The following is a 25996-nucleotide window of genomic DNA, read 5'->3' as shown; positions in this document are numbered from 1 at the left end:
GTCCTGTAAAAGTTGGTATGGATTGATTTATACGAGTATAATACGAGTACATAAAGGATATGAAAAACCTCATGGTCATATAGTAAGCTTAAAGCTTGCTTGTTAATGGTTAAAGGAAAAACTTTGCTCACTTCAAGAAAAACAGGATAAAGCGCGAAACCACCGGCAACTCCATTTTCTCAGCAATAAATAAGTTAGTAGGTCCATATCTCTTTAAAAACTAAAGAAATTCCAAGACTTTTTAAAGGAGTATAAAACTCTGGACAAAAAGAAAAAAGAAAAAGTCACGACTGAAAACATCTTTTAAGAAAACTTTTAATTCTAGTTTTATTATTCTAGTATATATCAAAAGGAAAACAATAAAAATATGATCACGAACAGGAAGAGAAAATAAAGTTTCATAAAATGCAGGAAGTGCCTTTTTAAAACCTCAAAAACCTTTTAAAAAAAGAACGTAACAATAATTATTCTAATGAAATCTAGAAGGCAGAAGAAGCGCCACCATCTACTTAACAATGCAATGCCCGACTTAGGAGGACCCATGTCATTATTTTAATCACACATTTTCTCACTTAGTTTACACCGGAATAATAACCATGTAACAGCCTTTATGTTTAAAAGATGACAGAGAGGCTTCTTTCTTTTTGGAGGAAACAGCGGAGTTACAACTGCTAGTCATTTCCAAGATGGTCTAATTTATTGTTATCGTATAAATAGTTTGGAATAATATCGAAAAATTGTTTACGTAAATTTTGGTGTAAAGATAAAACTAGTCTCTATTGCAGTGATGATTCTCAACCACTGTGCCGCGTTTTGAAGTGTGCCGCCAAATTTTAGAAATGCATACAAAATTTAGAAGACGATATGAGAGTAGCATTATCATTTATACCACCAAATATAAACGAAATTATCAAAAAACATCAAGCTCAAATTTCTCATTAAAAGTATTCTTATTATCTTGTAATTCATCCCTTAATATACTGTAGTTTTGGTTGTACATACATATTATTTTATTTTATATTGAAAATACACACAAACTATTTTACACAGTGTATTATGGATAAGTAAAATACTTATAAACTTATTTTTAAAGTACTGCCAAATTTTGAAATTGTCAAAAGTGTGCCGCGCCGAAAAAAAAAAACAGGTTGAGAGTCACTGCTCTATTGAAATCAGTGCTTTACTGGCAAAGGATGAGTGCATTTCCAGGATTGATTCCAGTATAGCAAACCCATTATCATCGCCTCTTGTCAGGAAGAGATTTTGGAGACAACCGTAGAAATGATTACGTTACAGCGTTATAGACTTACTAGCTTACAATCTAGCAAAGTGTTCAGCATCACGAATAACAGCATTGCTTTGTCTGTTATTCATATAAATCATCCTTTACATTTATTATCAGTAGCTAGAGGTTTATTTACATTAATATAATCATTATGTCGATACCTTTATCATCATTATTATCAATTATCCCTCATCATATTTATCATCTTGTCTCATTTCACCTCGTTATAATATCCAGCATCTAGAGCTTCTGAGGCAGGCTGTATTCGTCCAATTCTCTAATACATCGATGGTCATCGATGATTACTTCGGTGTCCTTATTGGCTCCGTCCTTAAACCATCTAAACGTATGTAATCACGTAACCAGTGTATAATTTTTTTTTTAAATTCATTTTCAATTTGAATAAAATAATCAACTTAGATTTTACTAACAAACTTGAACGATGATAAGCTGAGATGCCTTCCGGCTGGATGTTAGAAAGCTAAGTCTGATGAAAGGACAGAGACAGAGACAGAGAGAGAGAGAGAGAAAAAAATAAGAATGTATATAAAGTAGTGTTAATGAAAGATAAACTCCCTGAGGCCACGTGAACAAGACACGTGTTAAAATACGTAGGCCACCAAACTATATTGTCTCTCTATAGTTCAAGGCCAAGAAGTGGCTGGTTAGAGGGATGTCTTTGGTAATCGAATCGGAACACAATTCCCAAGTCAGTGTATCGATGTACATGTGTATATAATTGTGTCATTAGTACCAGTGGTAGGGGGCGAAGGGGAGTGAGATTCACATAGATAAAGTGAGCGTGCGTTGGGCGGTCAGTCGTTTGTTACATTGTCTTTAATAATTGTCTTGACTACAATCTAACTAAATATGACTTACTTAAAGAGATCATCAGTTAACATCTACTATTTCTTTTTAACTAAAGTGACGTCAATAGTTTACTATTATTGATGGTAAATAAACACGCCATTTGATGTTTGAGAAAAAAAACAAATGAACTAGTTTTTTATTAACTTTCTCTTTTTTCACATTTCTCAAAAGAAAATTCAGTAAGATTTTCGAAAATGATGTTTTAAGGAAAAGCAAAGCAGGACATCAGCAAAGCAATTGCAGAACTTCCAGCAAGTAATAGTTACTACGGGAAGCTTTTTTTTCTTGATAGGGGAGAAATTACGGGTAAATTTTTCCATCGAGCTTCTTTAAAGAAGATCGACTTCTTCTTCATCGAGAAAAAGACTCAAGTGATACAATAAAAATACCTGCTTCTAATTAAAACCAGAATCTCTGTAAACCATTACTTGGTTTTCTATCTCTGTTGACTCCTAGAGGAGTTGTAGTAAAGGTTCCTGTCTTCTCTTTGTCCAGGCTCATCTTCGTCATGCTGCTCCCAATTTAGCCCTATCGTCATATTCGTTGTACGCTACTTTGAGTCTTCCACTGGGACCAATGTCCCAAAACTCTCCATAATAGTTTGCCTTAAGCCTCTTGTATGCTTCCATTCTGCAAACATGACCAAACCCATCTCAGTGGCTTTGTTTCCATTATTTCTTATATTTCATGCAGAGTGTTTCCACTGTGACGGCTAGTCTTCTAAACTATTCCCAATAGAATTACTTTCTTTCGGGAAAGATTCCTTATTATAAATAAATAGTAGATAAGAAGTTCATCTTCATTTTCTAGCTAAATTTAATTTCTTACACTCTGCGCTTATGCTAGATCCAAATTCTTTGTCTTTAGAAAGAAGGTAAAGATGTCCCCTTTCTGAGAGTGCCTATTAAAGTAATTCTCCAGGATTATTTAAAGCACTGGGGAGACTGAACCGCCATATCTCTTAATTTTGTCACCTCTACTTTCGCTAGTATAAGATAGTCTTCTTAGATCCGGATCCAGTCTCCTCTGATGTGGTGCAGTCAGATTAGAGATGCACGGGAAATAAATGGCAGTATATGCTTGTTTCCCTTCTCTAATATAGCCGTCCATTCGTGCAATCATCATTACCTCTTACACTTGAAGCATTCAAATACGTACACAAACACACACCTGAAAAACTCACATTAATTCATCAAGAGAGCAGCGATACCCGATTTTCGGAAAACTTAATTACTGGTAAAAAAATAACTTTACCGCTTCTAGTGACGCCCAGCCATTACGAAGGCTTTCCAAGGCATCGAACGCTAGCTAACGGTAACCGTTTAATAATCGTAACCGCATAGCTAAGTAGCACTGTAGAGTAGTGGGTTCGACTTTTGGTCTAGGCCTTGTATCTTTCTTAGAGGTTAACACGAGAGTTTTGTAGTAAAGTAAGTAAGTCGCCAAATTTGACGAACTACTCGCCTGAAAAAAATTACATTACTTCACTTTTTGTTTTACATCAACCAACTGTACTTATTAAAATATATATATATATATAAAATATTTAATTCATTTTTTTGTAATTTCTGTAAGAAAGGTAGGGGTTTAACTCAGAGGTTAGCGGAGAACCCTGGGTTTGAAACCAGAAACTGGACCTTAGATTTTCTCTTTCTAGAAGCTCCTTACAGCCTCACTAACCGATGATATTGGAAAGAACACTGACCGAAGGCCGGCAGGGCACTGAATAACCTCAGATGTTGAGGCATCTTTTTTTAAAAATAATTAAGACGCTAAAAGATTTTTAAATTTTGTTTTATTTCTAAGTAAAGTTTAATATTCGAACATTACGACTAGATGCTCCTCTTATATTTTAAAGAGCCAATATTTAAAATACGTCCAGATATTCCTAGAAAGAGAGAAGAAGATCATTAGGATATCTAATCTCTTCCTCTTACACACACAGACAGTCTGGCTCATATGAGTATATGTAACCCAACCGGTCATTAAAAGATATTAAGAACGGTTATGGTTTTATTATAAATAAAATAAATCTCCAAGAAACGCTCCAGACAGTAAATCTACTGAACAAGAAAACTAGTGGAAGGAGGGGGAAAAAAGGAGAAGATAAATACGGCTTGGAAGATAAGAGAGAGATTTCTCGTTTTATCTCTAGAGCGATATAACAGTACGCTTGGGCTGAGATCCGGTAAATCTTCCAAGCCTACTTACTTCAAATCTACTTATAGGTAACAGAAAATTTAATAAGTTTGGTTATCTCAAATATTATTAACCTTACTGTTCGTGAAAAGTAAGTATTGCCGCGTATCAAATATAACAATAAGCAGAATTCTCTAGGGAAATCCTTTTTCTAGAAGGAAATTTCGAGTATTGATGCAGCGTTGTTATTTTATTTAGGTAAACTAAGCCAAGTTGACGATTCTTATGCAATTAAACTTCTTTAAAACGTCATTAACTCTTTGCGGCTAAGTGGGTTAAAAAAATTGTCCCACCTTTTGCTTAGCTTTTGCTGCATGGTGGGATATATTTTAACCCACCTCGAAAAGTTGAAGTTACTAATAGTCATAGATAATTTGTTCATTTATTTTGCAACTGTATCCAGTACAATTAGCAAAAGAGATGAGAGATAAGGATAGCGCAAATACACATGTACATACATACACGCGCACATGTGTGAGTGGAGTGAACGACGACCATCCAGTGATGGAAGCCGTTAGTTCGCCAGATTGGCAAGCTTACGCAGCAACCATTCTAGGAAGTCGGCGTTATGTGTTGATATGGTCGCGTGGGCACCGCCGCTGTAGCATGGGGTGAGGATTTGAAGGAAGAGTTCTGGTAGACATGTTGTAGAGATCAGGGGATTGTAATTATTGTCTAGATTTGAGTGGAGTTTTGTGTATCGAAGGCAGATGTATATATTTAGTACGAAGGGAAGTTAGATGGCAGTTTAGAAGGTCGCAGCATCTAGGAGGCACTGTGGGCAGGACCTCTTAATTGTTACCAATTAAGGTGGCAGAGTGAAGGCAACAATATGGGATGGAAAGAACTGGAGGTTGCCAGTGTCCTTTCAGGCAGTTATCTCTAAGAGAGGATGCTGAAATAATGTGCTTATTATTTCAAGCTACATTCATCAACGTCATTGCCTTCATTACATTAAAGACTATATAGTCTTAGTGTGGCTCACACCCCAAAACATTTCGGGGAACATGACAATAGTAAATTCCTGCTCTCGGAATAAAAAAAATTAGGGGCACCCCCCCAAAAAGAACTCCAACTTTTCACCACTACATCTACCTGCATAGAACTGTTTATCTTGGGAAACTCTAATATATTAGAGACCGGAAAATTGTCCTTGTATCAGTCACACCTGTCCGATCAAGAATGCAGCGATGTGCAACAATGGACCGCACGACTTTTCAATAAAAGTGTTGGAGGCCAGTTTATTGTTCACTAAGCCAAGCAGAAAAAAGATGGCCTACTTTTCTTGATGGATACTTAAAGCATAAAATTAAGAATAAAATCTAGAACGTTTAATGATAATATATATTAAAGTTACCTATTATCCAATAAAGCGCTACAAAATTAAATTTTATGCCTCCAAAGCTGTCCTTTTTGAATCTCCTCCATTGTGATCCCTTTGACTTTAACAAAAACCACTTCTTCATTGTCCATTTATCTACTCTACTCTCTGTTTAAAAAGATTACAAATCTCTTCTATAATCTTCAACTATCTTATCATCAGTGGCAACCATAAACAAAAAGGTGGAGTTTCTCTTGACTTAATAAAATCAAATCCGCCGGGATCTTAGGAATTACAAAAACTTTTCTTTATCTGCTTTAGTGGATTTCATGGATTAAAGATTTACATTTTCACTGATCATTTAAAAAGTTAGTTCCTAAATTAAGTTCCTACACTAAATCAATTTGGATTTATTTTGGAGTGTGGTTGATGTAAATACTCTAGCGTTGTCATCTGTAGTTGAAACTTCTTTACTTACGTGCAAATCAATCCAAAATTGGTCAAAATCGACACGATTTTAATCGATAGGTGCCTTCAAACGCGTTATAACCTATATAGCATTGAGTAATGCGTTCTGAGCACCATAAATATGCATATATATAAAAGAATACATTGAAAATTATATTCGTATCTTAGTTGGTAAAGAGATATTCACATTATGGTACAATTTAATTAACTTTTTTGCACCTTGAGATGATTAGATCTTGAATGAATAACACTTTTAAATCATTTTAAGTTGTCCAGCTCAGGGAAGTAGTAAGGAGCATAAGGCGTAGAATAATTTCACTGTAGTGGAGTCGGTAGATATTGGTTTGCTTGGCTGAATCCCACAGTTCGAGTCCAAATCGTTTTCAATAACGAGTTATGTATAATAAATACTTTGTTAATGTCAGTTTTGGGGGGAAAAAAATCTGTCCAATAAGGAGTGGTTTTCATAAAGAGTAGAAGAGGAGTCACTTCTTTTCCTAAAAAAAGGAAAAATTCCCAAATTTTCGTGAAAATTAAGAAAATATCCTCGCACATAACTTTAAATTTTTTGCAACAACTAAGATCCAATAGATTTCAAGAAAAATGGATCCAAACACTAGTATTTTCAAAAAAAATGTTCTTTTTGTTACATTTCTTTTTGTAAACAACGTAGCGTCTAAATACTTGAACTGATTTTCATGAATTCGATTCAGAATTTCATTGAAGATGTGTCTGTTGGTGGTCTCGACGCTTTAACGTACTTTAGTACCGGAATTTGCCCCCCGACGTATCATTTTATGATTTCTTGAATTATGAGAAGAATACGAGTGCATTTTCTAAACACCTCTGAGATGGAAACTCAAAAAAAACAAAACCTATCGAACACGATCGATATTACTATTTCTTGCAGCGATATTGAATGAAAATGAAATCACTTTCACTTCACTCATAGAATCTCTAACAGCACAGTTAAAGATTGTAATACAGCGCCGCCATTGAATCAGAAAATATTGAATTAGTGTCTTGGACGAACCATTAATATTAATTGGGTAAACTGTCACTGCGCAGTACAGTGAAGATAGGTGTTTGAGATAATAAAACTAAGACACCATTAATATCCATAATAATTATGACAGGATTTTTTTTTTACCCTCCTCTCCTTTGTTTTGTGTGTCACTTCGTGTACACTGCCTTCTATACACTGATGTGTATAGCGTGTACCAACATTTACCGTCTGGTCTCCGACACTGAACATACTTCCTTTACAACAACCTTTCACCAGATTAGACCTGTGTCTTTTCATTTTATTAAAAATTATTTAACTGACTATCTTGTCTGTAATTAATTTTTTCTGTTATATAATTTAATTATAAGCCTGAAATTTTTAAATTAAAAAAGAATAGAACAATTTTAATTGGCTCATTCAATGACGAAACTCAAAATTGTATTGATTTTTTTTAAAATTTAATTATTTAATCACAGTGTTTATCTTTAATTAACTGACTTAGGTGTTATTTCTAGAACAGTTTACCACTGTCTTGAATATAAAACAAAAAAAGTTTGAATTTAATTATTAAAAGGTTATTCATTTTTAATTAACTACAATTTTAAATGACTCAAATTGAGGTTTTCAAACTTATGAGTTTAGATCATATTTCTCAACCTCTGAAGGACCAATAAAATTACCGAGTTTTTTTTTTATATACAGGGTGTTCATTTTAAGACGGCTCAAATGCATTTCATGCTTAAACGGTTGTTCTGAGCGAAAAATGTTAGAGGAAAAATTTGTTGTCCGTCACCTCTAGTTTCAGAATATGTGACTTGATTTTAGATTCCTGCCCGCATACGCGACTGACGCGCGACCAAAAGTGAGGGTTCGCAGTTGACCCCCATTTTCATAAACACAGTTTTAAAGAGTATAAAAAGTAATGAAAGAAACCGGAAACCGCAATTCAATATTTTCAAAATTAAAGGTGCTAAGCCATTTCAAAATCTGGTATTTATTAATCATATTTCAATTTTTTTAACTTGTTATCAAAAAGAAAGAAGAGCACGCGATAGGTCATTTCTACTAAAAATATTGCCAAGGCCGTAAAGCTAGTATTTTTCTTAATATCGGGAAATAAGTCGTTTTCCGAGTGATTTTTCTAAGAAAAGTCAAATGTTAAGGGCTTTAGATGTTCTCACACATACTCAAAATGGCTAAAAATTAATTTTACACCTGTTACAAACAAGGAGGTTTAATAATTATTTGGTAATTTTGACAGAGTTGCGTTTAATTACCAAAAAAATTGGAAACCTCCTGCCACATATTTAAGTGATCAATATCTTTCATGTAAAGGATCAAATTTATTCCTTAATTTACCAAATAATGCACTTTACTCAACATGTGAAGCATGTACTGTGCCTTCAAACATGTCTCTTCAGATACAGAGAGCAGTATCTATAACCTCCTGGCTAACCTGGCTTGCGAGTCTGAGGAGGCACCTTTCAAGACACAGTTCATGCTGCAAAAGTGCATTATTTGATAAATTAAGGAATAAGTTTGATCCTTTACATGAAAGATATTGATCACTTAAATATGTGGCAGGAGGTTTCCAATTTTTTTTGGTAATTAAACGCAACTCTCCCAAAATTACCAAATAATTATTAAACCTTCTTGTTTGTAACAGGTGTAAAATTAATTTTTAGCCATTTTGAGTATGTTTGAGAACATCTAAAGCTCTTAACATTTGATTTTTCTTAGAAAAATCACTCGGAAAACGACTTATTTCCCGATATTAAAAAAAATACTAGCTTTAAGGCCTTGGCAATATTTTTAGTAGAAAGGGGATGAAAAAATACATAAAAATGACCTATCGCGTGCTCTTCTTTCTCTTTGATAACAAGTTAAAAAAATTGAAATATGATTAATAAATACCAGATTTTGAAATGGCTTAGCACCTTTAATTTTGAAAATATTGAATTGCGGTTTCCGGTTTCTTTCATTACTTTTTATACTCTTTAAAACTGTGTATATGAAAATGGGGGTCAACTGCGAACCCTCACTTTTGGTCGCGCGTCAGCCGCGTATGCGGGCAGGAATCTAAAATCAAGTCACATATTCTGAAACTAGAGGCGACGGGCAACAAATGTTTCCTTTACCATTTTTTGCTCAGATCAACCGTTTAAGTATGAAATGCATTTGAGCCGTCTTAAAATGAACACCCTGTATATATATATATATATATAGAGTAATACGTCTATTAATCAACTAAAAATAAATTGTGTAAATATCTGACCAGTTTTGGTCATTCATTCACCATCAGAGGTTGATTAAAAGGATTTGACTAAATGTTTTCGTCTCATAGAAAATTTGTAGACTTAGTGAGGAAGGTGTTATTCGAAATGTTTAATGAATCATAAAAACATTATGTAAAAATAATTAAATAATGAAACCTAGGTATTTGTTTAAGGGTTCCTGTATGTTTAGCGCATGCGTAATGTTTTAGAATTGTAAAGCTGGAGTTAAATTAAAAAAAGGAAACAGTAAAGAACATGCAACATGCTGCTTTATTCATGCTTTTTTTCCTTGAATACTATCTTGTTTTGGCGAGAATTGAGCATTTTGTTGTGAGTTTTTGAGGGTTCCGCTGTGCGCTTGCGTTTGGTGCGAAATGAGCACTGTTTAAAGAGAATAACAGAGTTACAGTTAATTTGGTTCTACATAGTGTTCTTGTTTTGAACGGCTTATTGTTTGTAAATTTCAATTCTTTGTAAGATGTCCATTTATCCATGCATTTAGAATTTATATTTTAGTTAAAAGACTGGAATTTCTGAAAGTCGTAGAGAATAATGGAATTATTAGGTGCAGGGTCAAATTTTCTGGCCCTTCCTTTAGGCAGAAACAATAGTTCCTTATAAGGGCTATAATTTTAAAAGTAAATAAATAAATAATTGTGAAGGTTATTAAGCTGCCCAAAAGATTAAATAGTTAATAATTTAATATTTTGTATTGTAGAGCAGAAATGCTCGTTTATGAGTGGATGCAGCATCACTAACGTGAAATATTACTCTTCAGACCGACCTAGTGTCCAATATTCAGTTACAGATTTATGTAAATATTTTTGCATGAAATAAGCCCCACAATTATGATAAATATTATTCAATGGCAAAAATGACTATTACTTATTATTTAAAAGTAAATGCTTATTTTTTCCAAAAATAATTTCTACAATGAAGTGGAAAACCGATCTGACGAGACCTGGAGAAATATAACGAAATACCACAACTAAAATCTCCAAAAATATTAAGTTATAAAAGAGAATAAATAATAGAATACAGAAAGAAGAACATTGGACACCAGAAAATAGACAATAAAACCGCTAAGAGAAAATAATTAAAATAAATGAAGAATTAAAAGAGGATTTAGAATTTAAGCACCAATAAGACGTTTAATGGAGGATCATCATCAATGATTAGTTAGTTTAAGCACGCAACTAATCCCAACACTAATAGCAGTTAAATTAAATCTGGGAACTGTGTTCTAAGGATTACTTTAGTTTGAACTATTAATTGACAATGATTTAGTATACTAAGCTGGGCTTGTTAAGGTACTGTTAAAAAAAAAAAACAAAAGAAATTAAATAATGGACTGATTATTGATTATAAAATTAAACAAGATTGATTCATTTCTTTCTTAACCTTTAAAGAGTGGCTCAGCGAAGACACCAACTTACAAATTAATATCATTAACATATTTTAGACGTTCTTATTACCATAAAAAATAAGAAACTGGTCACTCAATTAATTTTAAAAAACTAATCACTTCTTGCTATTCAAAATGATATAATACTTTTACACAGTAATCAGGGATACATAATTATTTATCAATTTAATTTTATAAGACATGGAGAACAGAATAGAAAGGAGCGATAAGAAATAACTAAGTACTCATGGATCTGCTGACAGATTGGGATATTAAGTTTCGATTCCTCTCTCCCCAAAGGGTTAAAAATAACGTAATATTTTGGGAGGTGGTCCGGAGCGATAGTAAAAATCAATAATTTAAATCTTCAACCAGCTGTTATCGTTGCTTCTCCAAAGAATCGTTTTGTGAGATCAGTTCATACATTTTCAGAAGATTTTTACAAAGTTAATTGACTGAATGTAACATACGAGACAGGTATTTTTGTAATTATACTCGCACAGCATTAGGAAACATCACCATTACAGAGATGACTATTACATTTCTAATCGGAAATCGTCCGTAAAGAATCTCAGCAGTTAATCGAACTTCTTGGATTACAGTAATTGTAATGTGACACGATTACACTCGTAATTCTAAATGATGAAAGCAAGGCAAAAGAAACAATAGTAACAGAAGATAATCAATAATTATAGTTGAAAATATGGTTAGATCTTGCAGTGCTGGACAATATGGCTGACGTCAGCAAGTGTGGTGTGAGACGGAAGTGAAGTCGGAATACATTTTTTACCTAATAACTCTGATGATGGATGAATCTCCGAGTGTGTTCAGGTATAAATAACGTCAATTTTGTTTCCACAATCAACAGATTTTTCAAAAAATTATTTTGAACATGCGCATTAAATTTTTGTTCTTCTAAGAGAGTTTTTTGGAATTGAGAATCGAACATTTCAAAATGTGGACTGAATACATTAGAAAAATAAGATGAGAAGTGGGAAGCTGTATCACAATCTGAAGCAGCCTATAATCTGTCGCTACGTCGAAGGGGGTAGGGTCCAGAATTTGTAGCGGTCCAGAGAGACAAGTCTGCTGTTGTAGTCAGTGTTAATGTATAGTTTTCAAGTTCATTTTTTTTGGTGCTTTAGTTTCGGTTCTAAGTAGATGAGGAAGTTTGGAATATATTTGGTTTTCAGAGGGATAGCAGGAGCGCTGCGTTGGTAGTCTTTTATCCGTGATGAGTTTTCTTATGTACAAATGGTATATTAGACGTTCAAATTAGTTCAAAGTAGATTTCAAATTGGCGTTTACGATTAACTTCCATTCAAAGTTTTCACCAGAAATAGGCTTTAGGATTAACTGTTAATCTAAGCGAAAGAAAAACAAACATTCCACTAGGACCAATGATGGCAAAGTACTATTGACTTTCAAGAAAAGGTTTGTGATTTAAGAATAACACTGGGACGATTACGCTGGCCTGGGCTACTTACCAAGAAAAGCCACAAAACAAAGGGGTGGCAGTTGGCCACAAGGAAGACCCAGGATGGGGCTTTTTGGATCTAAAAGGTTTGGGATTAAACAGAGGAGACGAAGAGCAGATGATAGATGACTCTTGCTGGTACGGCCACTTTAGACCGAAGAACTGACGGAAGCGGATATTAGTATTTTATAAATTTAAAATTGTAAATACAAATATTTAAATTACCTTTAATCTGTCTAATGAAATTTTGACTGACCTGAAAAAGAAAAAAAAAAAATATATAGTGTCGTGTATTGGCATTCATATTAAAGTTAATTGAAACAGAAAGAACTAACATCTCTTTCTAACAAATCATAACAGTGAAGTGACCTAGAAATTATGCAAGTAAAATAGCAAAACAACATACATATGAACTGCAGAGAGATTGCAGCTTTGATATCACCTCCTGTTATTCATGGACATTTAATAAGAATTTACATGCACTTTGCTCGCTTCCCACACAATTTTAAAATCAAAAGAAGTTTTCACTAGAAAGAGCTTGACTTAATCTGATAATTATTGCACTCGACAATGCGCTTATCTTTTTTAAGACCACATTTTAAGGATGCATCAGAAGGATGATGTCATCGAAATCATGTTCATGAACACTGGTTTGGTCACATTTTATATTCGTGCCTTATCATCATTCATTATTTTGTTAACAATAGTTTAGATGATTAATTCAAAAGGGTTGGTGATGATTTAGAGCTGGCTATCTATCTGGGACGTGGATATCAAGGACAGACTTCTTTTACTCTTATTGTTGTGATTGGTTCTCATTTCTGGCGGATTGCGAGCCAAATTTAATCGGCCGGGATATCCTATTATTTAGCAAATAAAAAAAAAAAAAAAGAATATCGAGCAAAAAAACAAAATAATAGATAGAAATCAATAAATTATGCAACACAGACTTGCAACTTATTTACTTCAGTTCAACCATCTTGTTTTTCAAAAGTTTTGTTTTAAATTTACTGCAGACACGAAGTTTTGTAAATCTTTCCAGTAGATCAAGAATTAATTGAACAAATTGAGGATTCATTTATTGTCAAAAATAGATTTACTTTATAGAATATTGTTCTTAGTTGTTGGCGAATCTTTCATTGATCCAAAAGAAATAAAAAGATCTAGTCCCTAAAAAAGTACATTTTTACTGCATTTTAGTTCCCCTAGTTTAGTTTTTTTGATAGCATTATGGGATGATTTTTAATTTTATTTTTTGTTTAAACTAATCAAGGAACGTATTTTTTATTTTTACGTTTGTATTGTTCGTAAATAAAATACTCTTTTCTCCTTTTCATCCTTTTTGGAGAGGAAGAAGGAAGAGCTCCCACAGTCACAATAATTTATAATACGAGTAAGGTAAGTTATCTGTCTTAAGATATTGTTCCGATTGTATAACAATAAATCACTCCAAGTAAGCGAACTCTACTTCACCTCTTAACCTCAATTGTTGTTCACTCTTGAAGAAAGGTCAAGTAGTACTTCCAACTAAGCATGGATAATACTCTGGTGATCTTTATCAGATTCCTTGAATTTCATTTTAAGAATTGTAAAGCCAGAGGATCAGGAACTGTAGAGTAACAACAGCCAACCCAAAACTCTTCTTGAGATAATATCACAATACCATGCAGAGGCTTTTATGTTCTTCTACTCTCGCCTAAACTTACAGCAGCTTATATTATACGTCTGCCGTTTTGTAGCGAGTATGAACTTTAAAAAATTTAATATACCTAGTAATTTGAGCTAATTATTGATTTTATAAAAAGCTAAGTTTATATTATAAGCTTATATTATACGTCTGCCGTTTTGTAGCGAGTATGAACTTTAAAAAATTTAATATACCTAGTAATTTGAGCTAATTATTGATTTTATAAAAAGCTAAGTTAGACTTTACTTTGCTCTCTTGTTTCAGAGACGCGGTAGACTGCTTTCTCAGATGCACAGTGTACATCACGATGAACTATCATTCACATATTGCCGATAAAACCTCATTAGGATAAAAATTCTTGACAGCTCCGGCAACTTCTCGGGAAGTAAACGGGGAACAATACGCATTCTAGCCTGCGCTCCTTGAGTCGCACGTCTACTTAATTTAATCTAATTAACTTTAAGTTTAATTATAAAAACCAAAAATAAAATCCCACTATATTATCAAGAATAAAAACAAAAAACAAAAAAATGGAGATGTAAAAAAAAAGTTAAACCCTTTAAGGGCCTGAGATCCGAGGATTAGGGCATTGAAATGTATAGATAATACCTGTAATGTTGACCTAGGAGTGAGAAATATTTTGTTAAAGCCATTGTAACCAAGTTACAATTTTATCTAAAAGGATTCTATTTTTATCCAGTTTAGTGACGTAAAACTGGATATATATCTTCTTTTTCTTTTTATTAAACAAGTAGAAAATAAATAATAACCTACCTAAGTATTAAAGCGTTGATGTGGCAAAACTATTAAATAAACCGATAGAGAATGGAACCATCCAGGACTGGAGAGTCCAGTTTAGAAGGAGAAAGAGAAGAATTGATGAGTAACTTTTCCGTTTACTGAGCTAAGCTTGTGCAGATGTGTTGGTAAAAGTTGACCAATTGTTAGCTGAGAGACTTTGTCTAAGAGTTCCAGTGTGTGTGTGTGTGTGTGTGTGTGTGTGTGTGTGTGTGTGTGTGTGTGTGTGTGTGTGTGTGTGTGTGGGAGAGGGGGAACGCTATCTCTTGGGAACAGTCATCCTCCTCTGCAGCATCCTCCACAGGGAGCGAAGCGACGTACATACCACTGATACAACGCTTTACTCACACCCAATCCTTTTATTGCACCAATTTAGATAAGAAAAGCGAGGCCCAGAGTTCTGGTTTTTCTTTTCCCGCCGACCGGTACCCGCCGAATTTCTCCCTCCATAACAAAAAAAAAAAAAAATCACAGGTTCACCAACCGACAAATTGATAAGCACTAAAGCAAAAATAAAAGTACTTCTCAATTAAATTAAAATTGATTTAATTTTTTTTAATGGATTTTAACATTTTTAGCTTTTCATTTGAATGGGAACCTCATTAAGTGAAAATACGTACTTTAATTAGATAACGATCACTGAAGTTACGATCCGAATTTAGAAGAAAATGGTTAGAAGATAAAGAAACACACTTCCTGAAGACCAGGGTTCTTCAAGCAAAAAAAAAAAAAACCTTCTACATGAAAGCACTACTGAACACGATGTTAAGTTAATAGGTTCTAACTAAAGATGGAATAACCTCAGTGATTAGCGTACTGGAATTCCCAAGCAAAGATCCTGAGTTCGAAACCAGCTATTGGCAGCTAGAATCCCCCCCCCTCTAAAAGCTTCTTACCCTTAAAATCCGTCCGTTTTTTTTGAGGCTATCTTTTGTTCTCTAAAACATTAAATACATCCAAGCGGGTGATCCGAGTTACCTAGAGACAACTGGTTTATTTTCTAGTCAGAAACTAGGTGATCCCTTAGGGGGACGGTGTAGCCCTAAAGTGTGTTACTGTAGGTGACCTTGTCTACAGTGAACGTGTTATAGTATTTGTGTACTTGTGTCCTGTTAAGATGAGGATGCATGGTGTAAAAAAATGAGCTGTGGTAACCCGTGGGGGTAGCTACTCCCCAAGTGTCTGCATGCATCAGAACACCCCATGCGGGCTATCTAAAGCTCGAATGCTGCAAGGCAGAAGAGCTTAAGACAAAGAAGTAGAAGGAAAAGCTTCTCAACAGCTCCACTGATGGACAGCGTTGTTTCTAACGAGAGAGAAAATTGGCATTTTTGAAAGAAAAAGAGTGAATTACTTCAATAAATTATAACGCCAGTCTACTGCCATAAAAATTTACATTATCTAATATTATAATTTGACAGTAAATACAAAATAAATTACAATTTTTATGAGCAATTTATTGTTTTATGATTTTGAGTTTTAAACATAGTGAAGAAATGTAGGAATAACTTTTTTTCTAATCTTTAATTCTAAATCTAATTGATTTGAATTGATAATCCCAACAAACAGTTCTGAAAAACTATTCAATAAACCAAATGATTTTTTTTATTAATAGAATTATTATTTCAACTTGCTGTTGAAATTTCTGTGGGAAAACAATATTTTTATTTAGCTAAGCAGATGATAGAACGTAAATTATTTTATAACAGTAATTTTTATTTACTCTGTTATAAGAGGAGAGTGGACCACTTCCTTCCTCTTTAAATTTCATCTATACATATAGAAGCCAGAGGATCTCGGATCACGGAAGCGAGACGGGACTTACGACCTACGGTACCGCAGCCACCAGAGGCCCTTTTCGGATCTAGTAGACGAAACCTCCCCTTCCAAAGAGGTTGAGGACTTTCTCTACTAGTTCCTTTTGCGCTACTACCTCCTTTGGTCTCAAAGAGCCAAAGGTTTCCTAGCGCAACCACCACTCGATTTCAATGCAATCGAACTAGCCATTGAGAGGCCGTTTCCTCCTCTTTCTGACACAGTCTGCACAACGGTTCCTAGCTAATAAGCCCCACCTAGCGCAGATGCTTCCTGAACCTACAATGCCCCGCGAATAGGCTTGTGATCAGAGTAATCTGAATCCTACCCAAGCACAGAGTCTCTTCGGTTCTTTGGTTAACCCCAAAACATGTAATGTAGAAGCCTCAATTTGCAATAAAAGAAATACATTCTAATTTTTTTTTTAATTTGAAGTGAATCAGAAATAAATATTTGTAAATACCCTAAATGTAGGCCTCTAAATTCAACCAAAAATCCTCTATCTTCAGAATTTTGATTCACAAAAAAAACGAGGAAGAATTACAAATGAATCCTCACATTGTTTTTTTTATTTGCGGTAATTATTGAATTTCGGCTTTGCCGCTAAATCTTCAATTCTAGTAAGACAAAATCTTAATTTCTACCAATTAAATAAACAATGGCCGACTGGTTGATGATGAGTAAACCAGCGCGAAGCTTTTGTGGAATTTTTATCGGCGAAGTGAGAAATTCAATTACTTAATTACGGGGAACTTAAAACTTTGCTAAAGGAAATGTATAGGTACATTGAGATGAAGTTCTTAAAGTGGAGTAAAGTCGAGTGGAAGTGGAAGAAGAAGTAGAAGATGCCATGGGTTTAGGAGGTGTCTTCAGATTGGTGGATACAGGCTCACTGAAAACTCTCCACTTTTCACAAAACTAATTAGCCGGCTTTGTTATCCGAAAGTAGCTCCTCCCAGGGTGACAGTGTAGAGGAAGGAATGAAACAGAACAGGCAGATGTTAGTTAGAGAACAATTCCTCAAGAACAATGGCGATCATCCCACTGTTATAGGAGTTTTCTAATTCACCTTCTTGTTCAGCTTCCAGAACGCTTGGCTTCCTAGTTCTGTAACTAGTAAAAACCGTGGGACTTGAACCATCAACCTTCCCTCACTTCGTTTATTCAGCCAGGACCAATCTTAGAAACTGGTACTAATAACAATTAGTTCAATTCAGACGAACTTACTAAGAAATTAATTCAAAACCCATTAGACAATGAAACTTTAATAAAAGGTGCCAGCACCTAGGTCTGATAATGATCACATAAGGGCCTAATGAGTTTTCTTAAAAATTCTGATTACTTTTATTTTCCCAGTATTCGGAGGAAGATTGTGGCTGTTTGGAGAATAACTTATGCTTCGAAATGGTATCAATTTTTAGAAAATTTATCTGTCTTTCTAACCGTGTCATCAGAATCGAATTCGGACTAAAACTTTCTGAGTAATAAAAAAAATAAGTGACGTCACTCAAGAACAGTGGAAAATATGAAGTTGGCCAATACGTCATTGAACTCCACTTTAGATGTACTACACACAGTAGGCCTATGGACATTATTTACTGGTACACCCTGTCTATTAGAAATGATCTGCAAGTCTGGTGTTCGTTAAGCCCTTCTGAAATAATATGACAATGTTCTGAAAAAAAAACGGTTCATTGGATGTAGGTATTGAGAACTCGTCTTTCCGGGGGTATACCGTATGTTTCGGCACGAAATATATCACCATAAGCGGCTGATAGAATGTTGAGATTGTGCTACTTGTAAGTATGTGGAGGTTGTAATGTGTTGTGGTTATAATCAGCTGATAGTAATATCAGCTGATGTTGCTTTCCTGATTTAAGTTTTATGTGGATAGAAATTTGGTTATCTAATTTACTTTTTCTACTTTTCTGTGTCCATAAGGTCGTTGGTGTTAAACCTAACTGTGTACATGGAAAGCTATGGCAGTATTTTCTTTATGTCATTCATGTTTCCCCTCATGTTTTCCTCCTACAGAAAGCCATTTTGGAAGAGAGAGAGAGAGAAGAAAATCACGTTCTTCTTTTTTCAATCTCCTTCCAGAGGCATAGTTGGCTATGAAAGCGGAATAAAAGCTTGTGTTGATAGTGCTCTCATTTCCTGAAGGGCAGATATAGGGTGCCGACTCGTCAAAAGAAACAGCAAGGGCTCTTGTGAACACTGAAGGGAAACGACAATCCTTTCACCGATCTAAATTTCCTTTCCCCCCTACACCAAAGGAGAACCCTGATGACGGCACGATAATATTCTTTACGTTGATGGCACCCTTTTGCAGCCCTTCAGATGTCAGAAGGGTAATAACAGATGGGAAAGTGAGCTGTCTTCTTAAGATGCAATGCAACTTCCATCTCTAACAAGCGGGTTGTTTCCTTATCAAACCACACCCTTTACGGGACCGTTCAGCTACGTACGAAATTCACTTTACATATAACCCTCTCAAAAGGTCTAACCTTTACGACCATACTTTCATACTCTGGAATATCAGTTCCGTTCTTTATAAGTTATTTTCAAATCCTGTTTTTTTTAAGGTTAATTTCCCTAGAAACACAAAATGTGAATATAATTTGTCAACAATTTCTGTTATCCTAATATAGACGATAAAGTCTTTTCGTGAATGAATGTTTGCCGCATTCCCCTCAAAGGGATTCCTTTACCGCCTCCATCTTTGTTGCTCTAGCTCATCTACAAACATTGTTTTCCCTTTTACATCAGCTTCAACTTGTAAATAAATACCGGATTGATCAGGATCCGGGCAGATAGTTAAATTTCTCCGCCAGTCTATCAGCCATACCATTACACTGGTAACGGAAACCAACTGATCGTTAACTGCCCACCCCGTGACAAATAATGGAACGCATAATAACTATAAGAATCTGTTTCCTATTTCCTACTATTTCCTAACAAACAGTTTAATATACATGTACAAACAAAAGATCATTTTAAGAGAAGTAAAAGAAAAAAAAAGAAGATTTACTATAAAAGATCTTTGCAGAAGAGCAATTGATGACAAGCCAAAGGAAGAGGCATTGTTATCCCAGCTGGAGACATGAGATAAAATGAATGTGCATAGTTCAGATGCACAAGCAAGATAAGTGAAATACAACTCTTGTTGTTATCCTGGTGGACAACAAAGATCCCGGTGATGAACGACCTCGTTCGGTAAACAGGCAAAGAATAACAAAAAAAAAGAACAGCTTCAATGACATGCAAATGTAACTGAAGTTACAAAGTGCTCCATTTGGCTTTTGCGTTCCCTTCACAAAGGAAAGTAAACTGACATTGCCAAGCTTGGTTTAAGCTCTGGATTCTGTAGTCAGAGCTTAGCCACAAAATAAAATGAATTAAACGCTCAAATAATTCACTGTACATATTCAATCACTTTTTTACTGAAACATGGACTTAGTGCTTAACATTCAGTAGTCCTAAATAGTCTATGAATTAAGAAACCAGATGAATACGGTGTTAAATAAATTCACTTCAAAATTACTTTCAAATTTTAGAGCAAATTTATAATCTCGAAGAACATCTTTAATTTCAAATGTCCTAGAAAGAAAGATTTCAAAAAAATGACAATACGTTCAGCTATACGAGTACAATTAACATCAATTAATTCAAGATTTTTTCTTAATCCATTTACACACTCCTGATTAATCTTATCTCATCAAATTTAAACTTATGTGGAATACATTTAATGCCCCCTTTTTTATTTTAAAGGACAATGAATGATATTAGTGAAGAAGTTTTAAAAGGTTCCTCAGAAGTGGAAGATCAGTTGTCTGTAGTCTGAAGTGAAGTGGTAGGTACATATTTGTCATCATCCGCCCAGCCACAAAGAAGAGACTTGTGAGAGACGTACGACAGTAGACACTTAGGAATCAAGAGTACAGCCGAACTTACAAGCTGATACTTGCAAGCAATACCCCAACAAGTGAGTTCACCAACATATATCACAATCACAATATCATAATCACAATGCGAGTAAGATCACCATCTGCTAGATGCCAGAAGTAGTAGTGACCCATGCTTTATGCTTTATTCACACTAATCATGCATTCATGATTGCAGTCTATCTCTGTTAACTTGTAATTATAAAAAAATATACCCGCTTAAAACAAAGCTTTATAACAAACATCAAATCTATTATTTAAAAAAATAACACATTAAAGAAAATTTTTGAGAAAATTGTGAAAAACTATTAAGTTTGAATTTAATTCGGTTTTTCTTTTTTCAAATTCACATTTCAAAAGTTTTCTAGTAAAAACTCTACTAAGCAGTAAAACTTAATTTAAATCACTGTAGGCACAAAAGAAGAGACATGAAGGGCGTAAAACTAAATTAAATTAACAAACTGTAACCCAACAATTTATACAATAAGGTATACGAACGAGTAAGCCCTTTTAACTGGTGACAACTGAAATCTTTCTAGGGCAAGGTAAGTAGGGAGAGAAGCGAAAAAACGAGGCCAGCAATTGGCAATGTGACACTGCTTTCAATAATACAAAAACACTGGAAAAGGATAGCGGTGGTGAGATTTAAGCCGGAAGCCAAATAAGAAGGAGAAACGATTCGCCAAAGGGGGGAATATGGTTACAGCAGTAAACGTTTGGCATTCCACAGGTGGTAAACTTGTATAGGTTAGTCCTAGAAGGGGGGAATTCTTGCAAACATATAGTTCCCTAAGGTGTTTTGCAAAGGAGCGTCTATCCCTCTAACTATACTTGCCAGCAACTAACCAGGTCTTCGGCAGAACTATATATGATGAACCAATTAAGTATCCTTAACTCGGGATCAGATCTTCAAATATATATATCAAGCAAGAGGAACTTTTCTTTGTGTAACAGTGGCTCAATGTATGTTAGAACGCTAAACATTCCTAAATTTCTGTTCAATTTGGGTAGAAGTTGCGGAACCCAATTGGGAAGTCTAAAAAATACATAAATAAAAAATAAACAGAATCCTAATTTTCTCTCAATCCAATGAATAAATGTTTAATTTCAATAACTCTGCAAGAATAGCTGAAGTATATGATAGCGTTAAGCGCCAAGGTAGCCGAGCGGTTAGAGGCAACGCCCACAAAAGCTAAGATGTATTGTTGGTTTAGTGGGTTCGATTCCCGGGGTCTAGGTAATGGATTTTAATTAATGTTTAATACAAGTATTAGAACTTTCGTAGTCGCCTCCGTTCAGGACACCTAATTCGGTAGTTAAAACTTGCCTGAAAAAATTGGCATTACTTTATGATCACGTCATATTTTTAAATTTTGCTCCTAAGAATCCTAATTTCAAAGATTTCCCTTATCAGATCCCAATTCATGATCCGTTCTGGGAATACTTCTTCAACTTGGTCTGAGTGTTGCCCCCAAGCTACTGTCACCACTTTTCACTGGGTCTCTAGCTTCCTTATTCACTTTCGTAGTCTTCCGTTTAACTGTACCTTATTTTCTTTAGTATATTCTTTCAAATTGGTTTTTATGAGCAAACCTTTTCCTCGATTGTCAAAAATCTCTCGAGAGAGTAACCATTTTCTTGGCTATTGTCTGGGAATATAATTAATGTATGGAAAAGGCAGCATTCTAGATCTGTGGATTAAAATCCTGGCCTGTAGATCCTGGAGCCATAAAAAAGTAATAACTACATTTTTAGTGAAGTATCTTGTCAATTTTTGTTTTTAGGACAACCAATGGTAAAATAAATAAAAAAAAAAAGGAAAAGACAAATCAGGACCAAGATGAAAATGTTAGCAGACGAAGGACAAGACAAGCTGAGAGAGATAGAGAACACATTCTCACAGACACGATCGGAAGTTCAAACAAACTATGCATAATGCATGAAGGCATTTCTGATGTTTCGGATTTATGGTCGTTGCGCGAAATACGTGATAGCTAGCAAAGACGCCTTCAGGGTGTAACCCTGTCCACTCACCATCCCATTCGCCCTAGGATGAGCAGGAGAAACTATATACGTAAATTGGTACGAGAAGCTGATATTTTGTAACTATCCAATTATCTTATGTAAACTGTAATTTTATTTTTTACTTTTTTTTTCCTTTTAACGTACATGATGTGAGAGACCTTCAGCGAACACAGTCTGTAATTGCACAAAACTGTAATTGCTTGTTATATATATAAAAACAAAAATTAAAAGAAAAACGCCTCCCTATAATAATAATAAAGGATTAAATTTAATCGACAGGAATGTTTCAACTTTATTTCATCAGCATCATCAACTACTCCTCATCATTTCAGATCCTAACAGAATGAATTCTTAGTTTTGAGATAGTAACATTTGATTTCCATAATTCAGATGATTGGTTTGAAAATAGCCAAACATGGCTGCTAAAGATGCAAGTTCCTTTGAAGATTCCATCAAACTTCAGGCCACAGTGGAGTGTTCAGCCTCTTCGGAGAAGAAAATACACCCTTCAAATTAAGTCCAGAAGCCGTTCAAAACAAGCTTCAAATGCGGGCCTTATCCAATCGCCGAATTGCGCTGACTTTGTGGTGAGTCCAATGAGACTGTGCGGCACTTTGTCCCGTTTATACTAAAACTAGATTCCTCGTCTTCGGGCGGTTAAATGTTTCCCTACCGAAGAGTGTAGCATCTGGAAATCTTTACCAGAACACTCTAGGTTTATTCAGTGCACTGGGCGATTGAATCGCCATGCTCCCTAGTGTTCTAATTCTTTCGCTACTTTATTAGTTTATTATATTAACATCTGGCAACTTTTAGCCGGATTTATTGTTTTAAAGCCTCGGTATCTCTCATGAGATGAGGGGTGGGCGGGGAACAATGGGCATTTTGGATTGCCTGTGTTCCTTCCCCTTTCTGGCGGAGCCGCCCGTCTAAAACAAACTAATCTAATCAAGCTTCTAAGTCTAGTTAATCAGAAAACACTGAAGGAAGTACTCTAAAAAAAGGTGGTTGCCCCTCTGGGTCATTGTGGTACAAGTTTTCTGCAAGAGGAAACAAATAAATCTTTGTCTCATTAACTCACAATATTTTAAAACAAATCTGAACAGTACAGGCAGGTCTGAGCCATTAAAAGTCCTTCTTATTCTAATAAGAGGACATTTATTCCTGACTGGACAGACTGTACAGGATAGACCACGATATTAATTAAATTAACATCAATATTTACAACATTTAAACAGGAAACGAGTAAATCTTTATGATATGGCCCCTCACCATTACGCCACAGTTCAAATATATGGCCAACGGAAGTTCAATAAATTAGTTTAAATGTAAAGGAATAATATTTGTTCGTACAAACTATGTTTATTGGTGTCCTTAACTTGTAAAAGGAGACGATTTAATTATCACAGTAAATGAAAACTTTTCTTAAAGTATTTATTGAGGTTTTCTCTTTGTTTTTCTAAGCATGTAAACACTCAACAACTGTCCTAAATCAACAGATAATGGTAGTCAAACATAAGTGAAAGCCAAACTTGAAACTGTAGAATTAAACATGTTTTGTATTCATTCGTATTATTAACTATTTATCTAGGAGAGAGGTAAATTAGTGTGAAACATAACATGCTCTTCTCGTCTATTTTGTTAGGTCATACTTTATTTACATTATGTTTTGACAAGTTCGGGATAAAAGGAATCTGATGAACAGATGAGGAATGCCTTGTTAAAATGTTCCGATTTAAATAAAAAAGGTAACCATTAAAAAAAAAAAACGTGAAAAGTATTGCTATCAACATAAAGTGAAGGTTATACTATGAATGATGCTGTAGGTTAGGACTTAAGAATGCTCAAAAAGATGTCTTCATTTCAAAAGAGTTCGGTACTCGTATCATTCTAGTTACAACTCGGAAATTGTATCTATAGTATTGAAGATTGAAACGAAGAGGATATCAGATGAAATGTGAACTTTGGAACACGGTTCAGAACTATACCTACTCTGTTGGTGTCTAGAAAGGAACATCGCATCATCTAGTTCACGAATGGAAAGAATATAATGTGAGTAGTTATTAGGTAGAATATCTATGTTCGTCAACATTGAAACTGATATTGGAGTTTCTTATTTTCGAAGCTTCACAAATTTATTTTGAATTTCATCAAGTCTGAATAGTTCAGACTACAAAAGGCATCAAAATAAAGCTGGTCTAATTTAATCTGACTTATCACAAGATAAAATAAGTAGACATTTTCTTATAGATTAAAGGTTCTCGATGTATTTTCTACGAAACTTGAAGTTCCGGAAATTGTATTCTGTAAAAAAAAATAAGTGAAATTATAGTAACAGTAAGAGTAGAAAAGTGGTCTAAATCGGTTAAGTTATTCGAAGATGCCAAAAGCAGAAAGTGCCAAGGAGTTGTGAGGAATTTTGGCGCCATGTTAATGAATGATCAGGGTAATCATTTGCAACATCACCCTTTTAGCAACATATCATTATATGATTTCCGCAACACTTCTTGTAGCCTGAAAGACTTAGGAGGGAATAAATCCTGTTTCTTAGCATTTCTAAATTAGGTAAATATTCCATAAAGGGTTTTATGACTAAAAAAATTATTCTACTGATCGTGGACTCCGTTTAAACATTTGAAAAATAGCCCTCAAAGTATTTCCGTTCAAAAAAAATATTCTGCGATTAAAAAAAACAAAAAACAAATATGTACGATTGTTTTAGAATTAATTATTTCAATCTAAATCAACATAAAATAATGAATTAGGAAAAACTGGAAAACTTAGCAGGAAATGAGAAAAGCATAGTTATTTTCCGGGGATACACTTCCTTCCATAAAAAGAAATGATTGAAAAGAAATCATCAACAAAAAACAAATGAACTATCGGTATCGGTCAAACCACTCATAAAAATTAGTGTTCAAAAAAACAATATTTGTCACCTGTAAGTATGAGTGAGTCTTTATTTACCAAAAAGATGAAGATAAAAGTGAGCCCACACAAGGCGCGACTCATAAAAAAAGAAAAAAGATAATAAACAAATAAATAAAGGCAAAAAAGTTAAATGGATTTGTAAACAATAAGCGTTCAGATGATAGATAAGTTTTGAAGTATTTTTTTGAGAGAGAGGTAAATAGAGAATAACCAAATAGCCACAATCTTACTTCTTCTTCTTCTTCTTCTTCTTCTTTGGGTATATTTACACAAAAAGTTTCTTTCTCCGGAGTGTTTACACGTAGTTTTATTATTGAGCATAATGCTCGCTTCTCTAACATCATCATTAGGAGAGCGTTTAACAAATAAACCGTGTCATCCCTGCCTTTACACAGCTACTTCTATATCACTATACCTATGTCAGGCAGAAAGCACGTTGTTCCCCTCCCCCCACTCCAGGTAATTAGGTCTCTTACAGAAAACGGTCAT

General features: G+C 34.5%; 1 protein-coding gene and 1 long non-coding RNA gene across 3 annotated transcripts in view; one reads left to right on the top strand and one right to left on the bottom strand.

Moving 5' to 3' along the window:
- LOC141456431 (uncharacterized) overlaps positions 1-22810 on the top strand; it is a 170018-nt gene extending 147208 nt beyond the window's left edge. For both annotated transcript variants that reach the window (XR_012459759.1, XR_012459760.1), the window contains exons 6-7: positions 14259-20592; positions 22336-22810. This is a non-coding gene — a long non-coding RNA (uncharacterized lncRNA). The remainder of the gene's footprint in view (positions 1-14258; positions 20593-22335) is intronic.
- LOC141456424 (cysteine-rich motor neuron 1 protein-like) overlaps positions 1-25996 on the bottom strand; it is a 515843-nt gene that overhangs the window by 394561 nt on the left and 95286 nt on the right. The window lies entirely within an intron of this gene.

This window comes from Rhodnius prolixus, unplaced genomic scaffold, assembly GCF_049639745.1.
Source record: "Rhodnius prolixus isolate KJV_2025 unplaced genomic scaffold, Rpr scaffold_4, whole genome shotgun sequence".
In the NCBI taxonomy this organism is placed as follows: domain Eukaryota; kingdom Metazoa; phylum Arthropoda; class Insecta; order Hemiptera; family Reduviidae; genus Rhodnius; species Rhodnius prolixus.
This window is presented reverse-complemented; position numbering and strand designations above follow the sequence as displayed.